Raw genomic sequence first — 26,306 nt, 5'->3', positions numbered from 1 at the left:
TAAACAGCAAAAATCAATGAACATTGGGGAGTAGTTGAGCAGAACTAAGTGCCCCAGCTCCCTTGATAAAGACACTGCTCAGAGCTAGAGGGTTCTTCCCAACATCTTACACCAGTAAAGGCTAAAGTTATGGAGCAGTGTCTGCAGAGGTAGGGGTTGGAGGAGTGGTAGTTCTTGTGCAGTCTAATTACCAAAACTGACGTGAAAGTAGAGTATTGAGTCAACCATACACAATGGCAGACTGTGTTATATGAGAGAAATTATAAAACACAGAGAAAATAGAAGGACAAAAAGACCATGGTTTTATTTTTGGTCAGTTTAGCACTAATTCCTAGTTTTCCATAATCTCCCAATCTGTAAACTCGAATGAATTTGGACTTAAGAGAAATCTCCTATCAAGAGGTAAACAGGGCCGCTCTGATTTTACATTTACCTATCCAAGAAAAACAATTTCATTGCCATCTTTCATAATTTGGCATCCAAAATATAGTTTTCTCTTCAAGTCAGAATTAGCAATGGTGATACCACTGATCCCAGTTCCCAAACTTCCTTCTCAGTATTTAGTCACCACTCCAGATATTTAAAAATATTTCCTCATTTTCTAGTTATGCTTTTACTCTTGCATTTCAACTACTTCAATATTCAGTTAACAGTGGATTCAATTCAGGAATCTAGTGTCAATCACTTGTAAGCAGATTACCCTGTTTTACCAGATACTCTTCAAAGAGAGAGAGAGAGAGAGAGAGTTATGATAACCCAGTAGGCTCCACACTGTCCCTCTCAAGCCTCTTTTGTTATGGGCCATGAGAACCAGACTGACCTTTATCATATGTTCCCTCTCAAAGATTCGCCTTTGCTTAACCCTTCAATTCTGATTTTGAGTACTCGCCACTTCACTCAGGGACATAACTCAACCTTAATGAGCTTCCTTTTTCTTCAACAGAAAGGTTGAGCTTTTCTTCTGATAGTCCAGTGTTTCCCTAAAGCCTTTAGTTGGTTGTAAAAGATATTTTAACTTGCTTCTTGTACTGTGCAAATACTGTGGGTTCAGTCTAAGTATCTTTCTCCTCCTTCCTTTTCTTTTTTCCACGGAACCACTTTTAATTTTTAACTTTAGGTTTACTATCTGTCAAGTTTTTCTTCTACCTCTACTCAAAGTAGTATAAACATGGCTGGTATAAATGCCCTCACACTTCTTAACTCTTTACTGACCAGCCTCATTATCCCTAAGTGGCTGGCCTACATTCTGGAGTCCCTGAAAGGACAACCATGAGCAGGTCTTCATAAATGTCTACTAAAGGCCCCTGATCAGAAATGGAATCCTTGAATATCACATAATCAAACCACTCAGATCACCACAGGTCGGTTCTATTTTTTTCTCTGTTCACCTGTACTCCTATACCCAATTACAGAAATAAGAAATATCTAAGAAAGAAATCAGAATTAACTTGACAGCCCATGGAGAAGGGTGGAGGAATTAGAAAATTATTCTTTCTTTGACTGCCTCTTGGGTCCTAGATGTTGGCAGGTGCTTATCAATCACATTGATATAAAGGAAACTGAAGCTAAACCTGAAACAGAACACTCCAGGTTAGCAAATACTGTATAACCCACCAATCGTGGCACCATTAATTTAAAACCCAAAACCTACATAATTAAATGCTATCTTTTTTGAGATGAGCCTTTTCTGTCTTCTCCCCCAAATATTTAACTAGCATCATCTTTCCACTAAGAAGAATCAGGAATCAAAATGTTCTCCAATGCCAATCTTGCTTTTCCACATGGGAGTTTGACCTAAGAGTTCAGAATTAATATTTCCATCAGCCCAGATTTCACAAATTCTACCCAGTAATTAAAACACTTGTAGGTTATGGTATTAACCAGAGAAGCTGCCTCCAATGCTGGAGTTTTAACCTCTATGAGGGACTTTGCTTCTCAAGTATGTGGATCTTGCCCGTACTAATAGCAATCTGTCATACTACACCACAATTTACCCATGACTCCATGGGGGAAAAAAGCTATGAAAAAGAGATTTTTGGAATGCTAAAACTTTGATCTACCCATTACCATCTGCACTGGTTTGTAAAGAAAATTCACAAAGTAGATACGCCTAACAATGTATATGTTTATTACTGCAAGGCATTGAAGTCATGGTCTCCTCTAAAAAAGCTAGCTCTAGTGAGGTGTGCAAATGTGTTGGTGCTTTATAAGCCTAGATAAGTCTTAACCAATGGCTTCTTAGTGTCCAGACTCACATCCTTATCTTGGCCCTTATCATTATGCCACTGTATCAAGAGTTAAAAAAAAAAAAAATCCAAGGAAAAATGCACTAAGTTGGGGAGAGCTAAGCCAGTTCTCATGGTCTTCCTTGATAAGACTTTTCCAAGGAAGAAATACGGTGGGCCCTTTTACCATGTCCGCTTCATGTAAACATCAGGAGGGTGGTGACCAAACAGTGTACCTTGAGGAAACAAAAACTTAGAACCTCTTTAAACTTCACAGAGAAATCCCTACATATTTAGTACAATAGCCCATAATTTATTTATTTTGAGAGAAACAGAGACAGTGCAAGTGAGGGAGAGAGAGAATCCCAAGCAGCCTCCACACTCAGCACAAGCCTGACACAGGGCTCAATCTCATGAACTGTGAGATCATGACCTGACCTGAAATCAGGAGTCAGCCACTTAACTGACTGAGCCATCCAGGTGCCAGATAATTATTTTTCTTAAATGTCAGCCAGCATTAGAAAGTCACTGAGAGGGGCGCCTGGGTGGCGCAGTCGGTTAAGTGTCCGACTTCAGCCAGGTCACGATCTCGCGGTCCGTGAGTTCGAGCCCCGCGTCAGGCTCTGGGCTGATGGCTCAGAGCCTGGAGCCTGCTTCCGATTCTGTGTCTCCCTCTCTCTCTGCCCCTCCCCCGTTCATGCTCTGTCTCTCTCTGTCCCAAAAATAAATAAACGTTGAAAACGAAAAATTAAAAAAAAAAAAAAAAAAAAAGAAAGTCACTGAGAGCAGAAAAAAGAATTGATAAACCGAGAACAATTTTATGAATTTACCTTTGAAATAACCTGAATAACCCTTATAGGAAAAAATCCTGGCAGTTATGCTTAGCCAAAAATCAATGTACCATGAGCATGCCATGGATTTAATCAACTAAAATGTTTCAAAGATCTTCTTTCCTTATATCTAAGAACAAAGCCACTTGCTTACATCTGTGAATGAACAGATCACGCTATAATAGTTGTCATCACAATCCTTAATACATACTAGAAAAACTTATGTGCAAAACATATAGCATCGCTGAAGAGAAGAAAACAAATGTGATGGAAAAACATGTAAGCTGTATCCAGTATAGGAAGAAATCTGTGAAACAGATAGAACAAATGGAATAAGCAAGTAGCACATGTGTGTTTTTACCAAGATTTAGGAGGATGGAAAAAAACAAGAGCATTACTTGTGGATAAGGAGAAATGGAGAGCTTAGTAAACATTAAATATTCATAAGACACAGAGATTTCACTTCTTTCCAGAAAGGAGTAGCTGTTACAAGATTTAACAACAAGACGTGGAAATTATAGCAATGTATTATGTGACTAAGACATATGTGGAAATAAAACACATGGCCACAATAAAACAAAAGTTAGAAGAAGCAATGGTAGTAAACTGATGTAAGGCTCTTACATTCCACAGGAAGTGGTATAATATATGACGGTAGGCTGTGATACATTAGATAAATGTTGTCAACACTTGAACAGAACTAACTAAAAACTAATATAAAAAACAGAGTTAATAAACCAACAATAAAGAAAAATCCTTAGTTGGGAAGGAAAAAGCAAAAAAAGAAACCAGTAACAGATGGATCAAATGGATAACAAACAATAAAATGATTGATTTAAACCCAGCTATATCAATAAACACATTAAATGAAAGTTGTCTAAATAGCCCAATTAAAACAGGTAATCAGTCTAGATTAGAAGAGTAAACAACTGTTTCCTCTATCCAAGAAACTCACTTAAACTATAAATATTTGAAGTTTATAGTATAAAGATAGAAATAACATATGCTATACAAACATAAATCCCAGGAAAGAGGTGTTATATTAATATCAGAAATAAGAGACTGCAGGATAAGGGCAGAAATAGTAGACTGGAGGATAGATGAAGAGAGAGAATTCATAACGGCAAAAGGCCAATTTGTCATAAAGATGCAACTATCCTAAATTATATGTGTATGTATATGTATGTATACACATATACTACATATATACACATATATATGGAGTTTCATACCCATGAGGCAAAAAAAAGGGACAGACTCAAAAGAGATAAATTCGTGATTATGAGGTATTTCAACTTTCTCTTGCAATAAGTAATAGATACGAGGACAGAAAATTATTAATTTTATGGAAAACAGAAAGAACATATAGAAAATACAAACAACATTATCAACCACTTTGATCGAATTTATACTTATAGAATACTCTGCCAAGGAATAACAAAATATTCATCTTCTCAAGTGCACGGGGAACATACACCAAAATAAAGTAGATTACGGGCCTAAACCTACAAGCTAAAACAATACAGTTTCTAGAATATAGGAAAGAATATTTTGCAATACTGGAGTAAGTAAAGATTTCTTAGAACAGACACACACAAAGTTAGAAAAGGGAATTTTTAAAATGTCTGTTCATAGTAAGACCTAGGAAAATTAGGGGTGCCTGGGTGGCTCAGTTGGTTAAGCGTCTGACTTCATCTCAGGTCATGATCTCACAGTTTGTGGGTTTGAGCCCTGCATCGGGCTCTGTGCTGAAGGCTCAGAGCCTGGAGTCTGCTTCAGATTCTGTCTCCTTCTCTCTCTTCCTCTTACCCCCTCAAACTCTGTCCTCTCTCAAAAATAAACATTAAAAAAATTTTTTTTGATAACAAAACAAAAAAGACCTAGGAAAATTAGAAAACAAGCTACACACTGGAAGACAATTATTCTCCATTTAAAAAAAAAAAAGTTGTATTCACCATATGTAACTACTCCTAACAACTTAGTAACAACCTCATTTTTAAAAAGTAAGGAAAATACATTAATACAGTTTTTACCAAGGAAGATATACACATGACAAGTACATGAAAAAATGCTCTAAGTAATTTGTGATTAGAAAAATAAAAATAAAACTATAAGGAGGTATCACTAAACATCCTTTGAATGTCTAAAATTAAAGATTCACAATAGTAGGTGTTGACAACTGTGTGGAACAAGTCATGTCAATAGAAATTAGTGTAATTTTAGACCATAGTTTGGTAGTTTCTTATTACACTAAATACACACTTACCCCATGACCCTGAAACAGTTGTTTGTCCAAAAGACATAACATATCCACAAAAGCCTGGCACTTGGATGCTAACAGCAGCTTTATTCATAATAACCCAAAGCTACCAACAACCGTAATTTTGAACAATAGATGAATAGCTAAATACATGGACGTATAGCAACACAATGGAATAATATTCAGCAATCATTAAGAATGGTTTACCAATAGAAGCAACAAAATGGATGAATCTCAAAAACATTGTGGTTAGCAAAAGAAGCTAAACACAAAAGACTACATCATATGTATGTTTCTTTAAAAAGACAAAATTAGGGGTGGCTCAGTTGGTTAAGTGTCCGACTTCAGCTCAGTTCATGATCTCACGGTATGTGGGTTCAAGCCCCCCATCGGGCTCTGTGCTCACAGCTCAGCGCTTGCTTTGGATTCTGTGTCTCCCTCTCTCTCTTCCCCTTCCCTGCTCATGCTCTGTCTCTCTCTGTTTCAAAAACAAATATTTTTTAAAAAAATGTTTTAAGACACAACTAATCTATAGTAACAAAGTTGACTAGTGGTCTCTTGGACCAGGTGTGGGAAATGGCCTAAGGGAATTTTGGAGGATGGAGGCTGATGGAAATATTCTATATCTTAACTGTGCAGATGGTTACATAAGTACACAGTTGATCTTTGAATAAAGTAGGGGTTAGAGGCACCAACCCTGTGCACAATCAAAAATCTGCATTTAATTTTTGATACCCCCAAAACTTAATTACTAATAGCCTACTGTTGACAAGAACCCTTACCTATAACATAGTTGGATAACACATATTTTGTGTGTTATTTGTATTATATACTATATGGTTTTGATAAATTAAGCTGGAGAAAATATTAAGAAAATCATAAAGGAAAAGAAAATACATTTACAGTACTATACTGTGTTTATCAAAAAAGGAAAAAAAAACCACTCTGCATATACAAATAAATCAATGATACACAACACATTAACAAAATAAAGGAGAAGAACCCTATGATCCTGGGGCACCCGGGTGGCTCAGTCAGTTGAGTGTCTTACTCTTGATTTTGGCTCAGCTCACAATCCCAAAGTTGTGGGATCAAGACCCACATCCCGTTCCATGTTGATCATGGAGCCTTCTAGTAATTCTCTCCCTCTGCCCCTCTCCCCTCCCTCTCTCTCTCTAAAATTAATTTTTTTTAAAAAAAGAACTATATGATCATGTCAATAGATGCAGAAAAAAACCTTTGACAAAATATAGCATCCATTCCTGATAAAAACCCTCAACAAAGTAAGTATAGGTAGAATATACATCAACATGATAAAAGCCATATATGAAAGACCCACAGCTAATATAATCCTCAGTAGGGAAAAACTGAGAGCCTTTCCTCTACAGTCAGGAACAAGACAGAGTTTAACACAGTACTGGAAGTCAATAGTCAGCAAAAAGAAGTAAAAGCCATGGAAATCAGCAAGGATGAAGTCAAACTTTCACTATTTGCAGACGACATGATTATCTATGTAAAAAATCCACAAGACCCCACCATAAGATTGCTAGAACTAATACATGAATTCAACAAAGTTGCAGGATATAAAAATCAATATACAGAAATTTGTTGTATTTCTATACACCAAAATGAAGCAGCAGAAAAATCAAGGAATTGATTCCATTTACAATTGCACCAAAAATCCTAAGATACCTAGGAATAAACGTAACCAAACAAGTGAATGATCTGTACTCTGAACACCACGGGACACTTGTGAAAGAAATTGAAGAAGACACAAAGAAAGGGAAAAGCCTTCCACGTCCGTGCACTGGAAGAACATTGTTTAAATGTCTATACTACCCAAAGCAATCTACATATTTAATGCAGTCCCTATCAAAATACCACCAGCATTTTTCACAAAGCTAAACAAATAATCCTAAAATTTGTACAGAACCATAAAATACACCAAATAGTCAAAGAAATCCTGAAAAAAGAAAAGCAAAGTAGGAGGCATCACAATTCTGGACTTCAAGTTATTTTACAAATCTGCAGTCACCAAGATAGTATGGTACTGGCACAAGCACAGACACATAGATCGATGGAACAGAAGAGAAAACCCAGAAATGGACCCACTATTATATGGCCAACTAATCTTCAACTTCATTTTCCTATGCCATACACAAAAATAAATTCAAGATCGAAGAAATACCTAAATGTCAGACAGGAAACCATCAAAATCTTAGAGGGGAATACAGGTGTCAGCCTCTTTGACCTCGGCCAGAACAACTTCATACTAGACATGTCACCAAAGACAAGGGAAACAAAAGCAAATGTCCACTCCTGGGACTTTCATCTCATCAAGATAAAAAGCGAAGGAAGCAATCAACAAAAGTAGAAGGCAGCCTATGGAATGGGAGAACATATTTGTTAACAATGTATCTGATAAAGGGTTAGTGTCCAAAAATCTATGAAGAACTTAATCAAACTCAACACCCAAAACCAAATAACCCAGTTAAGAAATGGGCAGAAGACATTAATTGACATTTTACCAAAGAACACATCCAGATGGCCAATAAACCCAAGACAAGATGCTCAACATCACTTATCATCAGGGAAATACAAATCAAAACTACAGTGAGTTATCACCTCACACCTTTTAGAGTGGCTAAAATTAACAACACAGGAAACAACAGATGTTAGTAAGGATGTGGAGAAAGTGGAGAACTCTCTTACATTGTTGATGGGAATGTAAACTGGTACAGCCATTCCAGAGAACAATATGGTAGTTCCCCAAGAAATAAAAAATAGAACCATCCTATGATCCAACTGGACTACTAGGTATTTACCCAAAGGATACAAAAATACAGATTCGAAAGGGTACATGCACCCAATATTTATAATAGTGTTATTATAGCAACATTATCAATGATAGCTGAACTATGGAAAAAGACCAAGTGTCCATCGACTGATGAATGGATACAGATGTGGGAAATATATATAGGAGTATTATTTGGGCATCAAAAAGAATGAAATCTTCCCATTTGCAATGATGGGGATGGAGCTAGAGGGTATTAGGCTAAACAAAGTGAATCAGAGAAAGACAAATACCATATGATTTCACTCATATGTGGAATTTAGGAAACAAAACAGATGAACATACAGGAAGGGGAAAAAAGAGAGAGGGTGGAAACAAATAATAAGAGTCTCTTAAGACAGAGAACAAACTGAGTGTCAATGGAGGGAGATGGGTGGGGGATGGGACAAATAAACTCAGAAAATGTGCTCCTGGAATTTGGGTCACTTTCTCCTAGAGGTGAATGTCCCTTCCACTAAGAAGAAGCTGGATAGAAAACAGAACAAGAAGAGTTTCTGACAGATTCAAAAGACTAAGATGACAAAAATGATAAAATGTCCAAAAGAGGAAATCGAAAATCTGAATATTTGCCTTAAAGAAATTGAATCTGTAATGAAAAACCTTCACACAAAGAAATAAGAATGCCTTGGTGGCTTTACTGGAGAATATCTTGTAATGTCATTTAAAGAGGCATGAGGTTATTATTGTAGATTAAAGAAGGTTACAGGCATATACTTAAATGTAATGTACTACCCTTGATTGAATTGTCAATGAGAAAAAAAATAATAAAGATATTTTGGAGACAAAAAAAGTAATTGAAGTGTAACTTAAAATAATTTGCATACAATTACGTGAATTCAAGTCTCAACTAAGGTGCCAAAATTCTTGCAAATTTCCTAGGTTCCAACATGCCTCCTTCGTTAATGTCATGCTTAAATCAGTCACCTATGGATGACACTCATACTGGCTCCCCACGTTTTCTACCCCAGACAAATAAAAGCCATTGCTCTTTGTTTAGAGCTACCGGTCCGATGTTTTGTCCTATTTCTCTTCAATAGGACAAGTTGACTCAGGTACCTTTCTTCTACTGATCCCCTTGCCCATCTCCAAATTCCATTATCATAAACCCACTATTAGCATGGACGAGCTATCTAGCAGAAAGGGGCAGGAAGTACAGATTTTATATATAGCACAAGATTTAAGCATGTGGCCTTCCTCTCCATTTGCATTCCATGTAAGTCATGTTAATTATAACATCTCTTTCCCCTTGCTTCTCTCTGTGTGTTGATCCAATAAGCCATGTAATAGGAGCTCCTCAGTTTGGTCTGTGACACTTTTCATACTCCGACCTCTAAACTCATTTGTGGGTATCATACTTAAAACTACCATAGCATCAAGGTAATTTCACATTTTGAGAAGAGTACAACTAACTGATACCATGAAATCCATAAATGTATGATGGTATCAATCATAAAAAATAAAACTGTCAAGGAATTGGAACAAAAAGTATGCAGCTATCAGTGAAATTTAAAGAAACAAACTAAGTAAATGTGGGTAAAGAACACTAAACTGTGGAATTAAAAGAAATTAATTTTTGTATAGTGTAAAATACAGCATATTGTGACATCAGTGGCTTCCTCATGTTGGTAGACAAGGTCCCTAATTTTGAAGATAATCATTAATTCTTGAAGCAATAGTAACTAAGTATATGTTCATAGTTTTAACATTTTATGACACATCCATACTTTTGGCTGTGAACATAATTATTGAAACAGCTTGGCAGAAGCAGATTGAGACATATTTAGATATTTCATTCTTTCCAGTTATAAAAAATTAGCAATTCTAAGGCATGCTAATGTAAAGATTAATATAACCTGGATAACTTAGTTGTAAGTTTGGTTGTGAATCATCAAGATAATACTGAGATGCACAAGAACAGTTTCAATAATTACAGCAGATTCAAAACAATACTAAAATCACTAGTCTGAGATATGTCATACATCCATTTCTTTTCAGAGAAGAAAACCAACAAAATCCAAACCATCAATAAAATATCAAATAAGAGTTGGACAATTACTACAGGATCACAATCTAGCCATTGCAAATGATGCAGAAACACCTTGCACATGACAGCAGCCTGCTCTCTAGACCATACCGTCTGGTCTTCTTTCTCTGATCAAATAATTTCAACAGTTTTCATATAATGCAAGCTGGTATATTATCAAGTGGGACAAAGAAAGCAGTGTTCAAGACACCTTAAATTGTGTTTATCTCTAACACTGAGAAGCCCACTTGTATCTCCATCATCAATATACTCCCCAGCATCACCAAAGTAATGTACTTGTGTCAGATACTCATCTTTCTAAATCTTCAGTAAACCATTAAGCTCATAATGCCCAAAAGAACCTTGAGAGGGGGTGAGTCCAGGCCTCCATCACAGCTTGAGGAAGAAAGAGTTACAGAAATGCACAGAACAATCTTCCCTCCGGATCTTTCCCACTTTTTCCCCAGGTCCAAACTCCCCATCACTAAAACCACTCCCATTCAAAATCTGTCAGTAGAGACCATTATCAACAGGGAAGCAAGACTGAACTTTGGTACTTGTTTTGGGAGTCTAAACCAGAGATCCTGTGGACCCTTGGTAAGTTGAGTTATATACACACGAAGCTGATACTCAATCCAATACTGCCATTCCAGTTGTTACTATGTTCAATTACTTCATAAGTTTGATTCATAAATAGCTGCTTCATGAAATGCTCATCATCAGCCCTACCCCACATACAAATGGAACACTCTTTTTCCCCCTAGAACCCTCAGACATCACTTGAGTTAGCATCCATTTGACTCATCAATACATACGACATTAGAGTCATTAATACTCTGAATCTATTCCAACAGTGTTTGCCAATGCATACACATGGGAAAATTAATTTAATACATCTCTTAGGAGTATGAACTTTTCAGACTTTTCAGTTGACCGTGTTGCCTAACAATTAAGGGAAACATTAGATGGGCTCCATTCTCTCCAACTGTTTACAAATATTTTCCTTAAACAAATGTGAATGTATCTGATAACGATACACTTAGCACACAAATGGCAGTGACGTGGAAGAAAAAAAAACCTTCCAAGTAGGACATAAATTTTTAATTTAAGGTCATTGAATCTTAATTTCAATCTTTAAGGTCAACGGTTGATAACATCTTTATCAAGCAAAACGTCTTTTGAAATATCCAATAAGTTATGGATAAAAAGCTTAAACTTAATTTAAAAAATTAAAAAGCTTAAACTTAAAATCTTCCTTTGAGTAATTTTAAGAATTAGACTTTTAAGGTGAGCTGGTCTATGAAAATCTCATTCATAACAAATTAAAATTATCTTGTTTGAAAATTCCTGGCAGCCTCTGTCAGTTTTACCATCAGTTAGGGGAAGAAATAGCAAGATATGCAAAGTAGTCAACAAGTATTTCTTACGAGTTTTAGGAAAATGGATGCTTTTACATCTATTAGGATGTTCTTTCCTTTCAATGACAATGTGAATATGCAAACCTTGAAGTCATAGGTTCTTCTCCAGATACTTCACACCACAATTTAAATGTGTATCTTTCTCCCTCCAAATTACAATTCCACTTTGCTACTCCTTTGCTTGCTCTGCTTTCCCTTGATTGTAGTGACACCTAATGTCAGAACCAGAGAATATATTCAGCTCAGCCTTTGTAGTTTCCCAACTACCTGGACTGGTCAGGTTATAATCTTACCTTCTCAGCAGACAGCATTCACTAAAGTAACTTGGTGAGCCATGAAAACATGATGAAGACACAATTAAATTTGCTTAAAATAGAAGTGGAATTAGTACTTGAAACCTGTGAATCATCTTTTTTTTTATACAATTTTGGAAAATCCCTAAACATATGTGAATTTTTGAAAATTCACATCCACTAATTTTATTGATAGAGTTTTCTTACTTAGTTTCTGGACTTAGTGGGCCCATGTGAAGAACAGTTATAGTAATAAGTAAGGAAACTAATATTGGGAATTCATCCAACATTTTTTTTATATGCATTTATCATCTCTCCCAAAAAGAGACCAACTTGACATTGGTACTTTCTATGTCATCTCCAGTAACAATTATAGGAGCCTGGTCCACAGTAGAACAACATGTCTGGGAAGGCAGAGTTCCCCTTCTGTCACTTTTCAGGTCCTCACTCATTCATTCTTACTCATTCTTACAAGTCTGTAAGATGAACGTTATCATCTTCGCTACTTATATTAATGATTTAACTTGGGTTGCAGTGGCTACAAATGAGGTATTTGAACCTAGACATTCTGGGTCTGGAGCAGGACAATGGGAAGGTGGGCACAGAGGATATACGGCTCCATGATCATTATTTCTCAAATGAGTTCTTTAAGTCATCAGTTTTTATGACAATTGTTAAGGCAATGATGAGAATGTTAGATGAAGCATGATCAAATACATAATTAAAATCAGTGGTCCCATTGTAAAGAAGACAGTAAAAGGGGAAATTCCCCTTGCAGGTTTTTGCTCCCTCTCCAATCAGCCCTGGAGACTGAGGTCCCCAAAATAGCCCATAAATGGGCCCATTCTTCCAGATGTTAGAACCTGTCTATTCTTCACTAGGGCCTCCACTCTTAAGCACTATGTGTCATGTCTCCCTTAATGGGGAAAACATAAAATTTGGGTTGAAAAGATATAAGTTTGAGCCACCTAATGTGAGCCTGGCCAAGTCACTGAACCCATTTTAGGCTCAATTTAAAGTGAGGTAAATGACATTTTTCAAATCAAGATGGCAACTGAAGTCCACATTCTTCCAAACTCTCCTTGGAAAGAGGAGGAAAAAAAAAAATCATTCCTTCTTGGGAACTACAAAAAGGTGCAGTTAGCCAAGCTGAAAATTCAAGTACACTCAAGACCAGAGTGAGAGAGGATTGATATGCCTATTATCAAGGTGTGCCTTCAAGGCAAAACTGAAAGGAACCCCCATCCAGGAGATTTGCAGTAAGTCCTGCACATAGGCTTAGTCATGACATGGTAGGTGGGAGTAAATTTAAATTCTGCTGGAGTTTTCATGAAGTGCAATCAAACTTTGAATCTTCATAGAGTGGGAAGCCACAAAGACACTCACTGTATAAATCTGGCCCAAGATGCCAGCTTAAGAAACAGAGGACACTCCTAAGGTTTAATATCTGGCTTGATACACCTCTACCAAGTCATCTTACTTTATTTACTTTACTAATCCACACTCTCTCCAGTTATTCAGTGGAGCCAGCTGTCCCACACATCATCCAGGAGCCCTGTCCCTATTTGCTCCCCAGACCCACTGCTTACTCCTCTCTTCCTCTCCTGTATGGGAGGAAAAATGCTGTGACTACAGGGCCCACAGGGCAAGTACCAAGGAATAAGTCTCTTTTTTATCCATATTGTTGAAAACAAAAAAACAAAAAACAATTGTTTACCAAGTGTTTAGTTGTAGTATCCTCAAGACTTAGAAACTTGAGAGGCTTAAAGGAAATGAGAGGGATATTATTTTGTACCGGAAAATGTAATCATTCTTGACATAACAAGAATCCATAGGTTGCAGATGCTGAACATGAGCAGCTTATGAAAACCCTATGCATTTAAAATGTTTGATATAAAATAACACTGCTCACTAACGAATTCTGGAGATATCTACTCCTTTAAACCAAAGAGTCTGTTTTTTTTTCCAGAAAACACTAGTTTTTAAATTATTTGCTCTACAGGATTTAGAAAATAGAGATGGATAAATATTCTCTCCAGGTCATTCTTTCTCTTTCATTTAGTGAATAGTTGCATAAGTACCTATTCTGATATGGTACAATATTATTAGTAAATGAAAATGGTATGTTCAGAGGTATTGACAGAACGGCATCATTTGTGTTAATATAAAAATTTAATAGGCAATTTTATATAAACCTGAAAGGTCACCAAAAACACTACTAGAACTGATAAATTGATTCAGTAAGGACGCAGAATACAAAATCAGTATATAGAAATCCATGGCATTTCTATTCACTAATAAGGAGATAGAAGAGAAATTAAGGTAACAATACCATTTATAATTACACCAAGTATAATAAAATACTTAGAAATAAACTTTTTTTTCAACGTTTATTTATTTTTGAGACAGAGAGAGACAGAGCATGAACGGGGGAGGGTCAGAGAGAGGGAGACACAGAATCCGAAACAGGCTCCAGGCTCCGAGCTGTCAGCACAGAGCCCGACGTGGGGCTCGAACTCACGGACCGCGAGATCACGACCTGAGCCGAAGTTGGCCGCTCAACCGACTGAGCCACCCAGCCGCCCCAGAAATAAACTTAACTAAGGAGGTTTAAGACCTGTACTCTGAAAACTATCAAACACTGATGAAAGAAACTGAAGATGACACAAACGGCAAGATGTTCATGTTCATGGATTCGAAGAATAAATATTGTTAAAATATCCATACTACCCAAAGCAATCTAGAGAGTTAATGCAATCCCTATCAAAAGAATGCAACTAGAGGTATCCTAATTCCAGGTTTCAAAGCTGTAGTAATCAAAAGGCACAAAAATAGACATGGAGATCGATGGCAGAGAATAGCAAGTCCAGAAATAAACCTAAAATTATGTGGTCAATTAACCTTTGACAACAAAGGAAATAACATGCAATGGGAAAAAAAAACTGTCTCTTTAACAAACAGTGTGGGGAGAACTGGAGAGCTACATGCAAAAGAACAAACTGGAGCACTTTCTTCCATCCTATAAAAAAATAAACTCAAAATGGATTAAGGACCTAAACCTGAGACCTGAGACCATAAAAATCCTAGAGGAGAGCAAAGGCAGTAACTTCTCTGACACTGGCCATAGCAACATCCTTCTAGGTATGTCTCCTGAGGCCAGGGAAACAAAAGCAACAACTATTAGGATGATATCAAAACAAAACATTTCTGCACAGCAAAGGAAACAATCAATAAAACTAGAATATAATCTACTGAATGAGAGAAGATATTTGCAATGACATACCTCATCAAGGGTTAGTATCCAAAATCAAGACACAAATGTATACACACACACACACACACACACACACACACACACACACACACACTGGAATGTTACTCAACCATAAGAAAGAAAGAAATCTTCTCATTTGCCACAACGTGGATAAATCTAGAGGGTATAATGCTAAGGGAGACAAGTCAGAGAAAAAACAATATCATATGATTTTACTCATGTATGGAATTTAAGAAACAAAACCAATGAACAAAGGAAAAACAAAGAGACAAACCAAAAAGCAAACTATTTAGAGTCTGTGGAGAGCAGACTGATGGTTATCAGAGGGGAGGTAGGTGGACGGATGGGCCAAAAAGGTGATGGGAATTAAAGAGTACATTCATCATGATGAACATTCAGTAACGTATAGAATTATAGAATCGCTACATTGTACATCTGAAACTAACACTGTATGTTAACCATACTGGAATTAAAATTTTAAAAATAAAAAGTAAAAAATTATCATAGGTAGGTATATACAGAGATGATAGTGAATGATAAATTGGGACATTCTTGAATATAGAGAACGTATTTCTGGAAGAAAGCCTGAGAAGTTGGTAGTAACTACTGCCTCTAAGAAAGAGACCCGTGCCCTGCAATATGTAAGAGGCAGACCTATGTTCCACTGTTCATCTTTCATACTGTTTATTTTCTCTCACTTCAAGACTGACAAACTCAAACAGCCAGATGGACACAGGCATGCAAATACATACACACATTATAAATGGATAGGTAATTCTAACCCTACATTCAATTTATGTGACCAAATAATTTTATAAAAATGTGGTTATTGCCCTGGAAAGAATGAACCCTAAGTGGTACTATCTTGATTTTTTAAAAATATTTATTTACTTGGATAAATTTATATTTTGTTCCCCAATGGAAAGAAATTGAAAAACCTACAATAGCTTGGAAATTTAATATAACATTTTTAATAATTATAAAAAGAAACCATTTATACTGCATGTTTCATAGGATAAAATTTGCTTTTGAAGAAGTGACTCTAACTGAAATGAAGTATTTGAGATCATTTCTTAGTAAGACTAACTATGATTCTAAGATTCAAAAGATTATCCTCCACTAAAATAAAATTTCTCAAACTTACCAGGTAACCAAGCACCTATGGAAAGAGTATTTTCTTAATTAAAAATAATAGAGTCGAATTTTCCTGGCAGCCGCCGCCTACCGACTGTAGCTCGCAGAGCTCCAGCAAAGAAGAACGGGGGCGTCAGTAAGGAGGTTTCTGTACCATGGCTCTAGACTGCCTGCAAATCGACCGGTGGTAAAGCACCGAGGAAGCAACTGGCTACAAAAGCCGCTGGCAAGAGTGCGCCCTCTACTGGAAGGGTGAAGAAACCTCATCATTACAAGCCCCGTCTTGTGGCACTCCGCAAAATCAGTCAGAAGCACCCGAACTTCTCATCTGCAAACTTCCTTTCCAACGTCTGGGGCGAGAAATTGCTCAGGACTGCAAAACAGATCTGCGCTTCCAGAGCGTGGCTTTTCAGGATGCAAGGGAGGCCTACCTGGTGAGCCTCTTTGAAGATACCAACCCGTGTGCTATCTATGCCAAACATGTAAGTAACAATTATGCCAAAAGACATCCAGCCAGCATGCCGCATACGTGGCGAATGTGCTTAAACATCCACACTGATGGAAAACATCTCATTCTTTAAAAAAAAAATGGATTGCAAACGGAAAAATAGGGAAGAGATATCAAGTATTGGCAGTTTTTCCATTTTCATTCGTGTGTGCATTTTTAATATAAATGCGGGGACATCAAGCATTCAGGCAAGTCAAAATGTTTCAGTGAACACATTTCAGCAGTTTAAATTTGTAACAATTATAAATAAACCTGTTAAATTTTTCTGGACAATGCCAGCATTTGGATTTTTTTTTTTAAACAAGTAAATTTCTTTTTGGCGGCAACTAAATAGTGTCTGCAGCATTTTTATCATCCAGTAGATTCCATCCATTCACTATACTTTTCTAAATGAGTTGTCCTACGTGCAAGCACAGGTTTTTAATGCTGTCTGTCTTCTGTGCTGTTCCTGTAAGTTTGCTATTACGATACATTAAACTAAGAAAGAAAGAAAGAAAGAAAGAAAGAAAGAAAGAAAGAAAGAAAGGAGTCTACAGAGAAGTGCCACATAAAACTTATGATAATTCTAACTGTATTAACCACAAGGAAAACTGAAGGTAATTGCCGTCATTTATATGAGAAAAAAGACCACATTGAAAAATAATTTCTGATGATATCAGAAAAAGAAATCTTCAGAAAACTACCAGGTACCTGGTGTTAAGAGACAAATACTGTTAAGAATCCAATTAACGTAGGTGTGCCTGGCTGGATCAGTCAGGGAAGTATGTGACTCTTCGTCTCAGGGTTATCAGTTCAAACCCCATTCAGGGTGTAGAGCCTACTTAAAAAAAAAAAAAACTGGTTAATGTTCATATATACAAAGAATATTTTTAAAAATTTTGGTATAATGTACATGAATATATTTTAAGTAATTTTACTTTAGCAAATCATCATTAACTGAACAGTTTGTGATGTGTTATGCAATAAAACCAATTTGGGGGGCGCCTGGGTGGCGCAGTCGGTTGAGCGTCCGACTTCGGCCAGGTCACGATCTCGCGGTCCGTGAGTTCGAGCCCCGCATCAGGCTCTGGGCTGATGGCTCAGAGCCTGGAGCCTGTTTCCGATTCTGTGTCTCCCTCTCTCTCTGCCCCTCCCCCGTTCATGCTCTGTCTCTCTCTGTCCCAAAAATAAAAAAAACGTTGAAAAAAAAAAAAACCAATTTGGGCCAACAAACATTTTAAATTATTATTTTAAATTATACAATTCCAATGGCTTTTATCACTTCCTTTTATTCCCAGTGTCGTCCTTGTTTAGGGCACATAGTATATGATCACACTACTGGGTGAGAACCAAAGCCATTAATCAGCTTAGATAACACGGGACCTGATTTTGTTACCTCTTAGGTAGTACCACCATCTCCGTATCTATTATGATAGATAACATGTGAGGAGTTTAATAGCGATGTCAGAGTATTTTGAGATTTTTCCATAAATCACTAGCCATCAAGAACAAGGTAAAAGCATTCCAACTCTCGGTGAGAAAAATATTTAGGGATCACTGCCCATCTGTTTCTTTGATTCATGAATGCTGGATTTAAAATTAAAATTGTAGGGGTGCCTGAACGGCTCAGGTCATGATCTCATAGTCAGACGGAGCTCCCTCAAGTCATGGAGTCTTTGGGCTCAGCGCTGACAAGTGGAAGCCTGCCAGGGGCTCCCCCTCTCTTCCCCTCACAGGTACTCACATGCTCTCAAAATAAATAAATCAACTTTTAAAAATAAAATTTTTTAAAAAGGTAAAATAAAATTAAAATTGTATGTCAAGTTGCTTCATCTTCAGCAGGATTCTATTTTTTTTTATAGTTTATTTATTTTTTTGAATTTACATCCAAGTTAGTTAGCATATAGTGCAACAATGATTTCAGGAGTAGGTTCCTTAATGCCCCTTAGCCATTTAGCCCATCCCCCCTCCCACAACCCTTCCAGTAACCCTCTGTTCTCTATATTTGAGTCTCTTATGTTTTGTCCCTCTCCCTGTGTTTTTATTATTTTTGCTTCCCTTCCCTTATGTTCATCTATTTGACAACACCCAAAGTATGGAAAGAAGGATTCTATTTAAAAAGCATGTTCCAAGGAAGATTACCTCGGAGAAACCCATGTAAGGAAGAAAGCACAATTGAAGAAATACGTAAACCAATGGTATAGTTAAAGAAAAATACAACCTGGCTACATAGGGTTTCTCTTAGGACCACAAGGAAGGTTCAATTAGGAAAACTATAAATTTACTATATAAAATGAAAAACCTCATATCCATGTTCGTAGGACAAAACCAGTATTCTTTCTTTCAAGAGATGCAGTATAGGAAAAATGTTTCTGTTAACATGGTAAATCAAACCATCACTAGGTCTAAAGTTAAAATACTAGAAGCACACTTTAACGTTGGAAGATAAACTCATGCCCACTCTTTAACAATTCTGCCACTCTTTAACAGTGTATTTGTTAATATATTGAGTAATTAGACAAAAACAGAGAAACAAGAAAAAAGGGAGATGGAGAGGAAAACTCATGGAACACCACCCTGGATTAGGGGTCACCAAACTTTTTCTGTTAAAGAACATATAGTAAATATTTTATCTTTGACACTCCCTGTCAGAGTAGTCAACTTTGCTGTTAGAATTCCAAAGTCACCATAGACAATACATAAGGAATTGAACACAGCTGCACTCCATCCAGCAATCTCTATTTACAGACACTAAAATTTGAACTTCATCTGAGTTCTACATGTCAAAAAATATCATTTTTCCCTCACTATTTAAACATGTAAAAATCATTCTTCATTCCTGAGCTGTATAAAACAAAACAAAACAAAACAAAACAGGTAGGTCAGATGTGGTGAACCTGTCCTGCACTTTAATAGTAATTAACTCAAGGAAGTAGAACTCGGTCAGAGGTGTATTTTGGAGGTGGGCTGAACAGACAAAGGCAGGGCTGGTGAATGAGGAACAGGATTTTACTTTTTATTTTGACCCAGCACTGTACTTTAAAAAATGTTTTACCACAATCATGTACTGTATTTTTTTTTAAATCTAACTATTAGATAAATATCAACAAACTCATCCAATTGCCTGTTTTCCTATTTTTGGCATAGTAAGGTCATCAATTTATAAGATTAGCGAAGTGTTAAATTTTAAAACAGCATTTTTATTTCTCTTTCTCTCAGGAAAAAAAAAAAAGATCTATGCTCTGTTAATTATTTTCCTGTAAACAGAGGAACCCTGAGGAATTTCTGTGTGCTTTCTATCTAATCTGCAAGCCTCACTTAACTTCCAGCAGGAACAAGAACAATGGTAAACACACAGTACCTACATTCATACAAGTTCCTTTCTTCCTTCCCCCACCTTTGGTGTTGAACTCCAGCCAAACATTAAATTACCTTGGGAAGTGAAAAAAGGTACAAGAGAAAAAAGCTCAAAGACAGTATCTAGACTCGTTTTACGACGACATTCAATCTAAATTTAGAGAAAAAGAAAAAAGCTTTCTGGTATAAGAATCCTGAGAACTGCAAAGTAATACCGGTTTTTCAGACAAGCCTATTTTTCTAAGTTTGCAGGTGACTGTGATCTTGTTTCAATGCAGGTGGGGCTGTTGATCAGGTGTGTGTGTGTGTGTGTGTGTGTGTGTGTGTGTGTGTGTCTATAAATGCACACCCATTTTTAACCAGAAATATCCAGAATATACTTCCAACAAGACCACATGCTAGTTCAGGTAAGCAAGCAAAATTTCCAGATTAATTAATCTCTGGTCAAGCTCAGTTATGTTTAAATGATCCATGTGTCACTATTCCGAAGTGAGGTCTTCAGTTGTGGGTGAGGAAAGTTAAATGAAATTGTAGTAGTCTTCTTTAACTGAACTGGATTTCCTCTGTTAACTTCCTATGTTTATTCTCTACTTTCATTAATGATAGTATAATAAACTGACATTAGCCAAAATGACCCTTTAAAAACTATTCTACAAATAACAACTGTTCCTGTTTTTTAATTGTTTTATTTTAAAATAGAGATATTTAGATGTAATATTTAAGTAAATGGCTTGTATTAAAATACTTTTGAAAAGTAAAATACTAGTGACAGAATAAACATTCTCTTTTACCAAGTGAGGTATTATGAACCCAAAAATAGTAATATATGAATTGATTTGCTTGGTCATAGAACATATTTTACCTCTGTTTTACAACTCATCAGCATAAAATGAAAAACCACTATTTTAATTTTGTAAAGTGTAACAGTCTTTGACAATAATACAGCATAACTTCAATTTTGAAAAAAGATGGTTTCCCACTCAACTCTAAATTTGGCAGCTTTAAAATATGAAAATGGTGCCATTATTCTTTCTCTCTTCTGATATATCGATTCTGATAGAGATTTAATACAGATTTGACATAAATTTCACCTACTTTGCTCTAACTCTACCATCAGAGCCCTTTTTAAGTGTTTTCGCCTCATTCACTTTTTCTTAACACTTCTTTGCATACAAAACCCTAGGAAGAATCTTAAGGCAATTAGGAGCTTTATTCCCCAGGACAATGAAATTTGCATACAATTTCAGGGCTTTTTGAGCCTTCTACCGCAGCTCTGACACAGACCATCTAGAAGTCCCCTGGATCCAGGTAAAGACTCTGCTCTTGATGACTGCTTCCCTTTCTCCATGGCAACTTAAACTTGACAGAGAGCCTGCGGTCTCCTCACACTGGACTTTGTGCTCCAGATTCAAGTGTCCCTACCCCCTACTAAATCTACCCTTTTATTTCTGTCTTTAAGGTATAAGATGACCAGTCCATAAGGTAAAGATGGCATTCTGAAATGTATGGTATAGGTTATAGAAGCCGAAATGGAGATTCTTATCAGGGGCCATGGTTACCATTTAACAGGGTTTTCCAATGTTTTAACACAAAGAAATCATGTTCAAATGCAGGCTCTGATGCAGGGGTGCCTGGCTGGCTCAGTTGGAGGAGCATGTGATTCTTGATCTTGGGGTCATGAATTCAAGCCCAACATTGGGTATAAAGATGACTTAAATCAGCTTAAAAAAAAATGGGTCCACTGCAGATTAGGGACAGAAGTAATTTAAATAGAGCCAATCTGGAGTGGCGACCATGTTCAATCTGGAGGAGTTCTAAAGGGATCCACTGCTGGCAAGGGGAGATATTAGAGTGAGAAGAACAACTTTAAAGAAGAACAGCATTCTAAGTTGAAAAGGCAAAGGCTGAGTAACTGTTGGAAGGATTACAAAGATAAGTGACCACAAAAGAACTCAAGAATGACAGTCCTCTGAATTCCATTTTAAGCAATGTTTGCTCATGCCTACTCTTATTATCTTGGTATAGATTTAAAAGGAGGTTTTAATCTATTCAATCAAGAAGAATCAAAAAAAAAAAGTCAAAAGAGTATTTTTGCATGTCGAGAGTCACCTTTGCATTGCCCTTCACAGTTGCAAGGCCTTTAATAAGCATCATCTTATTTGAGTTTCATGCCTTGCAGCCAGAAGCAAACTTTTGGTGTCCTGGTTCAGTTCTCTTTCAATTTCATTGTACTGTTCCCAGCAATCCCAGGATGCGGCTTTTCACCAAGTGGACTCGAACTGAGCTGATGATATTTTTAAAATACTTTTTAACTAAAATGTGAATCCAAGTTCTAACTGGTTGTTCCATGTCAACGGACATAAACAGAGCCATCTGTCACCATAGGTTTGTTCTGACTTTTAGTCAGTGTCTTTTAATAACAGCCTGAAGTAACCTACTAGATTCTAACAATGATTTGCTATCATCTAGCTTCTTGTGAGAAATTTTTGGACCAGATTTTATGTTACATGTAGCTTCCTTCCTCCACTTTGTCCTCATCACACTTCCTTCTAACTTTGCCTTTGCTCTCAGTAAGGAAAAGAGAACTCCCCTGACACTCTCAGGTGGTATTGGGATCTCATTTTATTTTCTCAGCTATGTCATTTAGATTGTTTGAAGATACCTAGTCTCTTATCCATAGCCTACTTAAAAAGAAAATTAACTGGAATAATGTGTTATGTACTACCTCCAAATGGCGGGGGCCGGTGGGGGGGGGGGAGGCAGAAATCAGAAGTCAGATGTTTTTAAAGGACTGATCAACAACAATTGAAAGACAGTAACAGTTTGTTCCATCTTTGATAAAAATAGGGAAGAATTGATTTGTTTGCCTACAGCTTCGGTAACCAGAGTCCTGGAAAATAATTATTGACTGGCAGGTCATAATGATATTCTAAAACCAACTAAGACCCCTGAAAATCTGCTCCAATTCCCTGACCTGTATTTATTAAGAAAATACTGTAGAATGATTTTATAGAAGGGTCTGCAGGGAATTATCCTTTATTCACCTGCTAAGAATTTCAGTTCATCAAGTATTTGCTATATTGATTCCAGTTAACAGCTGCAGTGATTTTCGACCTCATAATCTAAATTTCTCATTGGTTCTATGTTTAGAAATCACTTGTTTTTTAAAAAGGAAAAACCACTTCTATTTTATACTTAGTGTTTTACCTTGACCTAGGCAACAAACACATGAATCTTCATCTATAAAGAGATATTATATAAAGAAAATTCTCAAAATTGATTCCTACATCTCCATGTAACAGAAATAGGAATAGAATCATTTGTCTCCACATAGCCAATTCAAAAATCAGCAGTATGACCATAAAACACTTGACCACTCCTTGAAATGGTAACATCAATGGACCCAAGAGAGAACAACAATGGCATCATTTTAAATTCTAGGGGCGCCTGGGTGGCTCAGTCGGTTGAGCGTCCGACTTCGCTCAGGTCACGATCTCACGGTCCGTGAGTTCGAGCCCCGCATCAGGCTCTGTGCTGACAGCTCAGAGCCTGGAGCCTGTTTCAGATTCTGTGTCTCCCTCTCTCTCTGGCCCTCCCCCCATTCATGCTCTGTCTCTCTCTGTCTCAAAAATAAATAAATGTTAAAAAAAAAAAATTTTAAATTCTAAAATACTGACTTTCTTTCCAAGTTCATTCATTGATACAACTTCACAGTTGTATTAATCACAAGCCAATTATCCATCTGTGTTCAGCCAAGTTAATTCTACTTCAGTTTAACAGCCACAGAAACTCCATACTTAAAAAAGCAATAAACTTTTGCAAAATAAATTCAAAAAGGGAAATACTTCCCTAAGTATAATTTACCAGGCATCTCTGTATCTGAACACAATAGTTTTAAAACTGTGAGCTCAGTAACCTTAATGTACCAAAGATTAAACTAGTTGTTACCCTTAAAGACCCCCCAGGACAGAGTTAAACAGCATGGGGTAACAGAGGGTACCAGTATTCTGCGTATTCACTTTCAAATGTCCATTAAAATTTTTGGTAAAATTTGTGAGTAATACATTAAAAATGTGCCATAAATCTTAAACAACTTGATGAGTATGCTATTTCAAAAATGCCTGACATCATCTGGAAACTCCATTAAGAATTGTTTGGGTGAGGGGGGCACCTGGGTGGCTCAGTTAGTTAACTGTCTGACTTGGTTTTGGCTCAGGTCATGATCTCACAGTTCCTGAAACTGAGTCCCGCATCGGGCTTGCACAGACAATACAGAGCTTGCATGGGATTCTCTCCCACACGTGTTCTCTCTCTTGTTCTCTCCAAGTAAATAAATAAACTTTAATTTATAAAAAGAATTGGGGCAACTGGGTGGTTCAGTCAATTAAGTGTCCACCTCGATGTTGGCTCAGGTCGTGATCTCATGCTTCATGGGATTGAGCCTTTTGTCAGGCTCCAGTGCTAATGGCACTTTTAGCTTGGGATTCTCTCTTCCCTCTCTCTCTGACCTTCCCTGCTCATGTTCTGTCACACACACGCTCTCAAAATAAATAAACTTAAAAAAGAAAAAAAAGCTGGTTTACATTTGGTTGAGCATTTTACCATCTAGCAGCATGTAGGAAACAACTGACAAAATGAAGCCCAGAAAGCAGAGTCTGAGATAGTGTACAGAGTAGCATATGGAGACCCTCAGTGCAGAGGACAGCACACAACAGTTATGTATGTTAGGGAGAAAATGGAAGATTAATTGGAAAAAGGTAATAACTGGTTCAAGAAAAAAAAATATTGAGCCCCCAAATCCTAACTTCCTTTTGAATCAAAAGAACTGCTCAGCACTCGGCCCAGCATAAAACAGGTACTCAGGAAACACATACTAGAAAATAAATAACATCTCAGAAGACAGATCAGCATAGCCAGAGCTGGAGACAGAATTATGGTAAAGAACAGAAACTCTGTACCACTTTCAGCCTACTGTTATTATGAGATACAGTGTATAAATATAATTATACTACAATATGGCTTCCCTACAAGGCCATGAATGAATTGAGAGCAGACATTATATTGTTTTACATTTGTACGCCCAGTGCTAAGTGGACTAAGGCCTATGGCAGACATTCCTTTAATGTTTGTGGAACTAAGCTGAATAGGGAGCAGAGAAAATTAATTCTTTTCACTGCTGAAGTTCCAGCAATGAATAAGATTTGCAATGGGACAGGGAAAGTAAGTAGGAGCACAGTCTTATAGGCTCTTTCAAGAGTAATGCTTACCTAATGCAAAAAGTGATGTGAAGTTACTACAAAGGTTCAAGTAAAGCTGTGAAGAAAATCTTCTGGGATTTGTACAGGTAGCAAGGAATTTTCGTTAAGGTGGGGCACTAAACTAATAGAAGAGGTCTTGCAATGTTAAGATTTTGAAATCAGGTAAAACGAACCAGTCACACTGCTAATAACAGAGTGTAAAATAGTGTAACCACTTAGAAAAATGGTCTTTTCATTTCTCCAAAGATTCAGTGTAGACTTAGCATTTGATCCAGCAATTCCCTTGTAGGTATACACACAAGAGAAAAATGAAAACATATATTCACACTGAAGCTTGTACACATAGGTTCATAGAAGCAGGATTTATAAAAGCCAAAAAGCAGGAAAGAAGCCAAATGTCCATTAACTGGTGAATGAATAAACAAAACATGGTATATCCATATAATGGAATATTTGGCCATATAAAGGAATTAAATCAATATTAGCCACAACACAAATAAACCTTGGAAACATTCTATTAACTGCAAGTGCCTGTCACAAAAGACTTCATCTTGGGAGATTCCATTTACATGAAATATCCAGAAAAATAAAATCCATAGAGAAAGAAAGTAAGTTAGGTGTTTCTTAGGGCCAGGGGAAATGCAGAGATTATGTAGTGATAGTTTAAGAGTACAGGGTTTCTGGGGCCCCTGAATGGTTCAGTTGGTTGGGCATCTGACACTTGATTTCAGCTCAGGTCATGATCTCCTGGTTCCTGGGATGGAGCCCTTTGTCAGGCACTGTGCTGTTGGCATGAAGCCTGCTTGGGATTCTCTCTCTGCCTCTCTTTCTCTCCCTCTCTCTCTCTTTCAAAATAAATAAACTTAAAAAAAAAAGAGTATAGCGTTTCCTTT

At 36.9% G+C, this 26,306-nt stretch overlaps 1 pseudogene; it reads left to right on the top strand.

Annotated features, from left to right (window-relative positions):
- Positions 1 to 10,540: 10,540 nt before the first annotated feature.
- On the top strand, positions 10,541 to 16,857 carry LOC125153705 (histone H3.3-like; annotated as a pseudogene).
- The last annotated feature ends 9,449 nt before the right edge of the window (positions 16,858 to 26,306 follow it).

This window comes from Prionailurus viverrinus, chromosome A2 (genome assembly GCF_022837055.1).
Source record: "Prionailurus viverrinus isolate Anna chromosome A2, UM_Priviv_1.0, whole genome shotgun sequence".
NCBI lineage: Eukaryota > Metazoa > Chordata > Mammalia > Carnivora > Felidae > Prionailurus > Prionailurus viverrinus.
The sequence above is the reverse complement of the archived record's forward strand: the minus strand, read 5'-3'. Positions and strand labels throughout refer to the sequence as shown.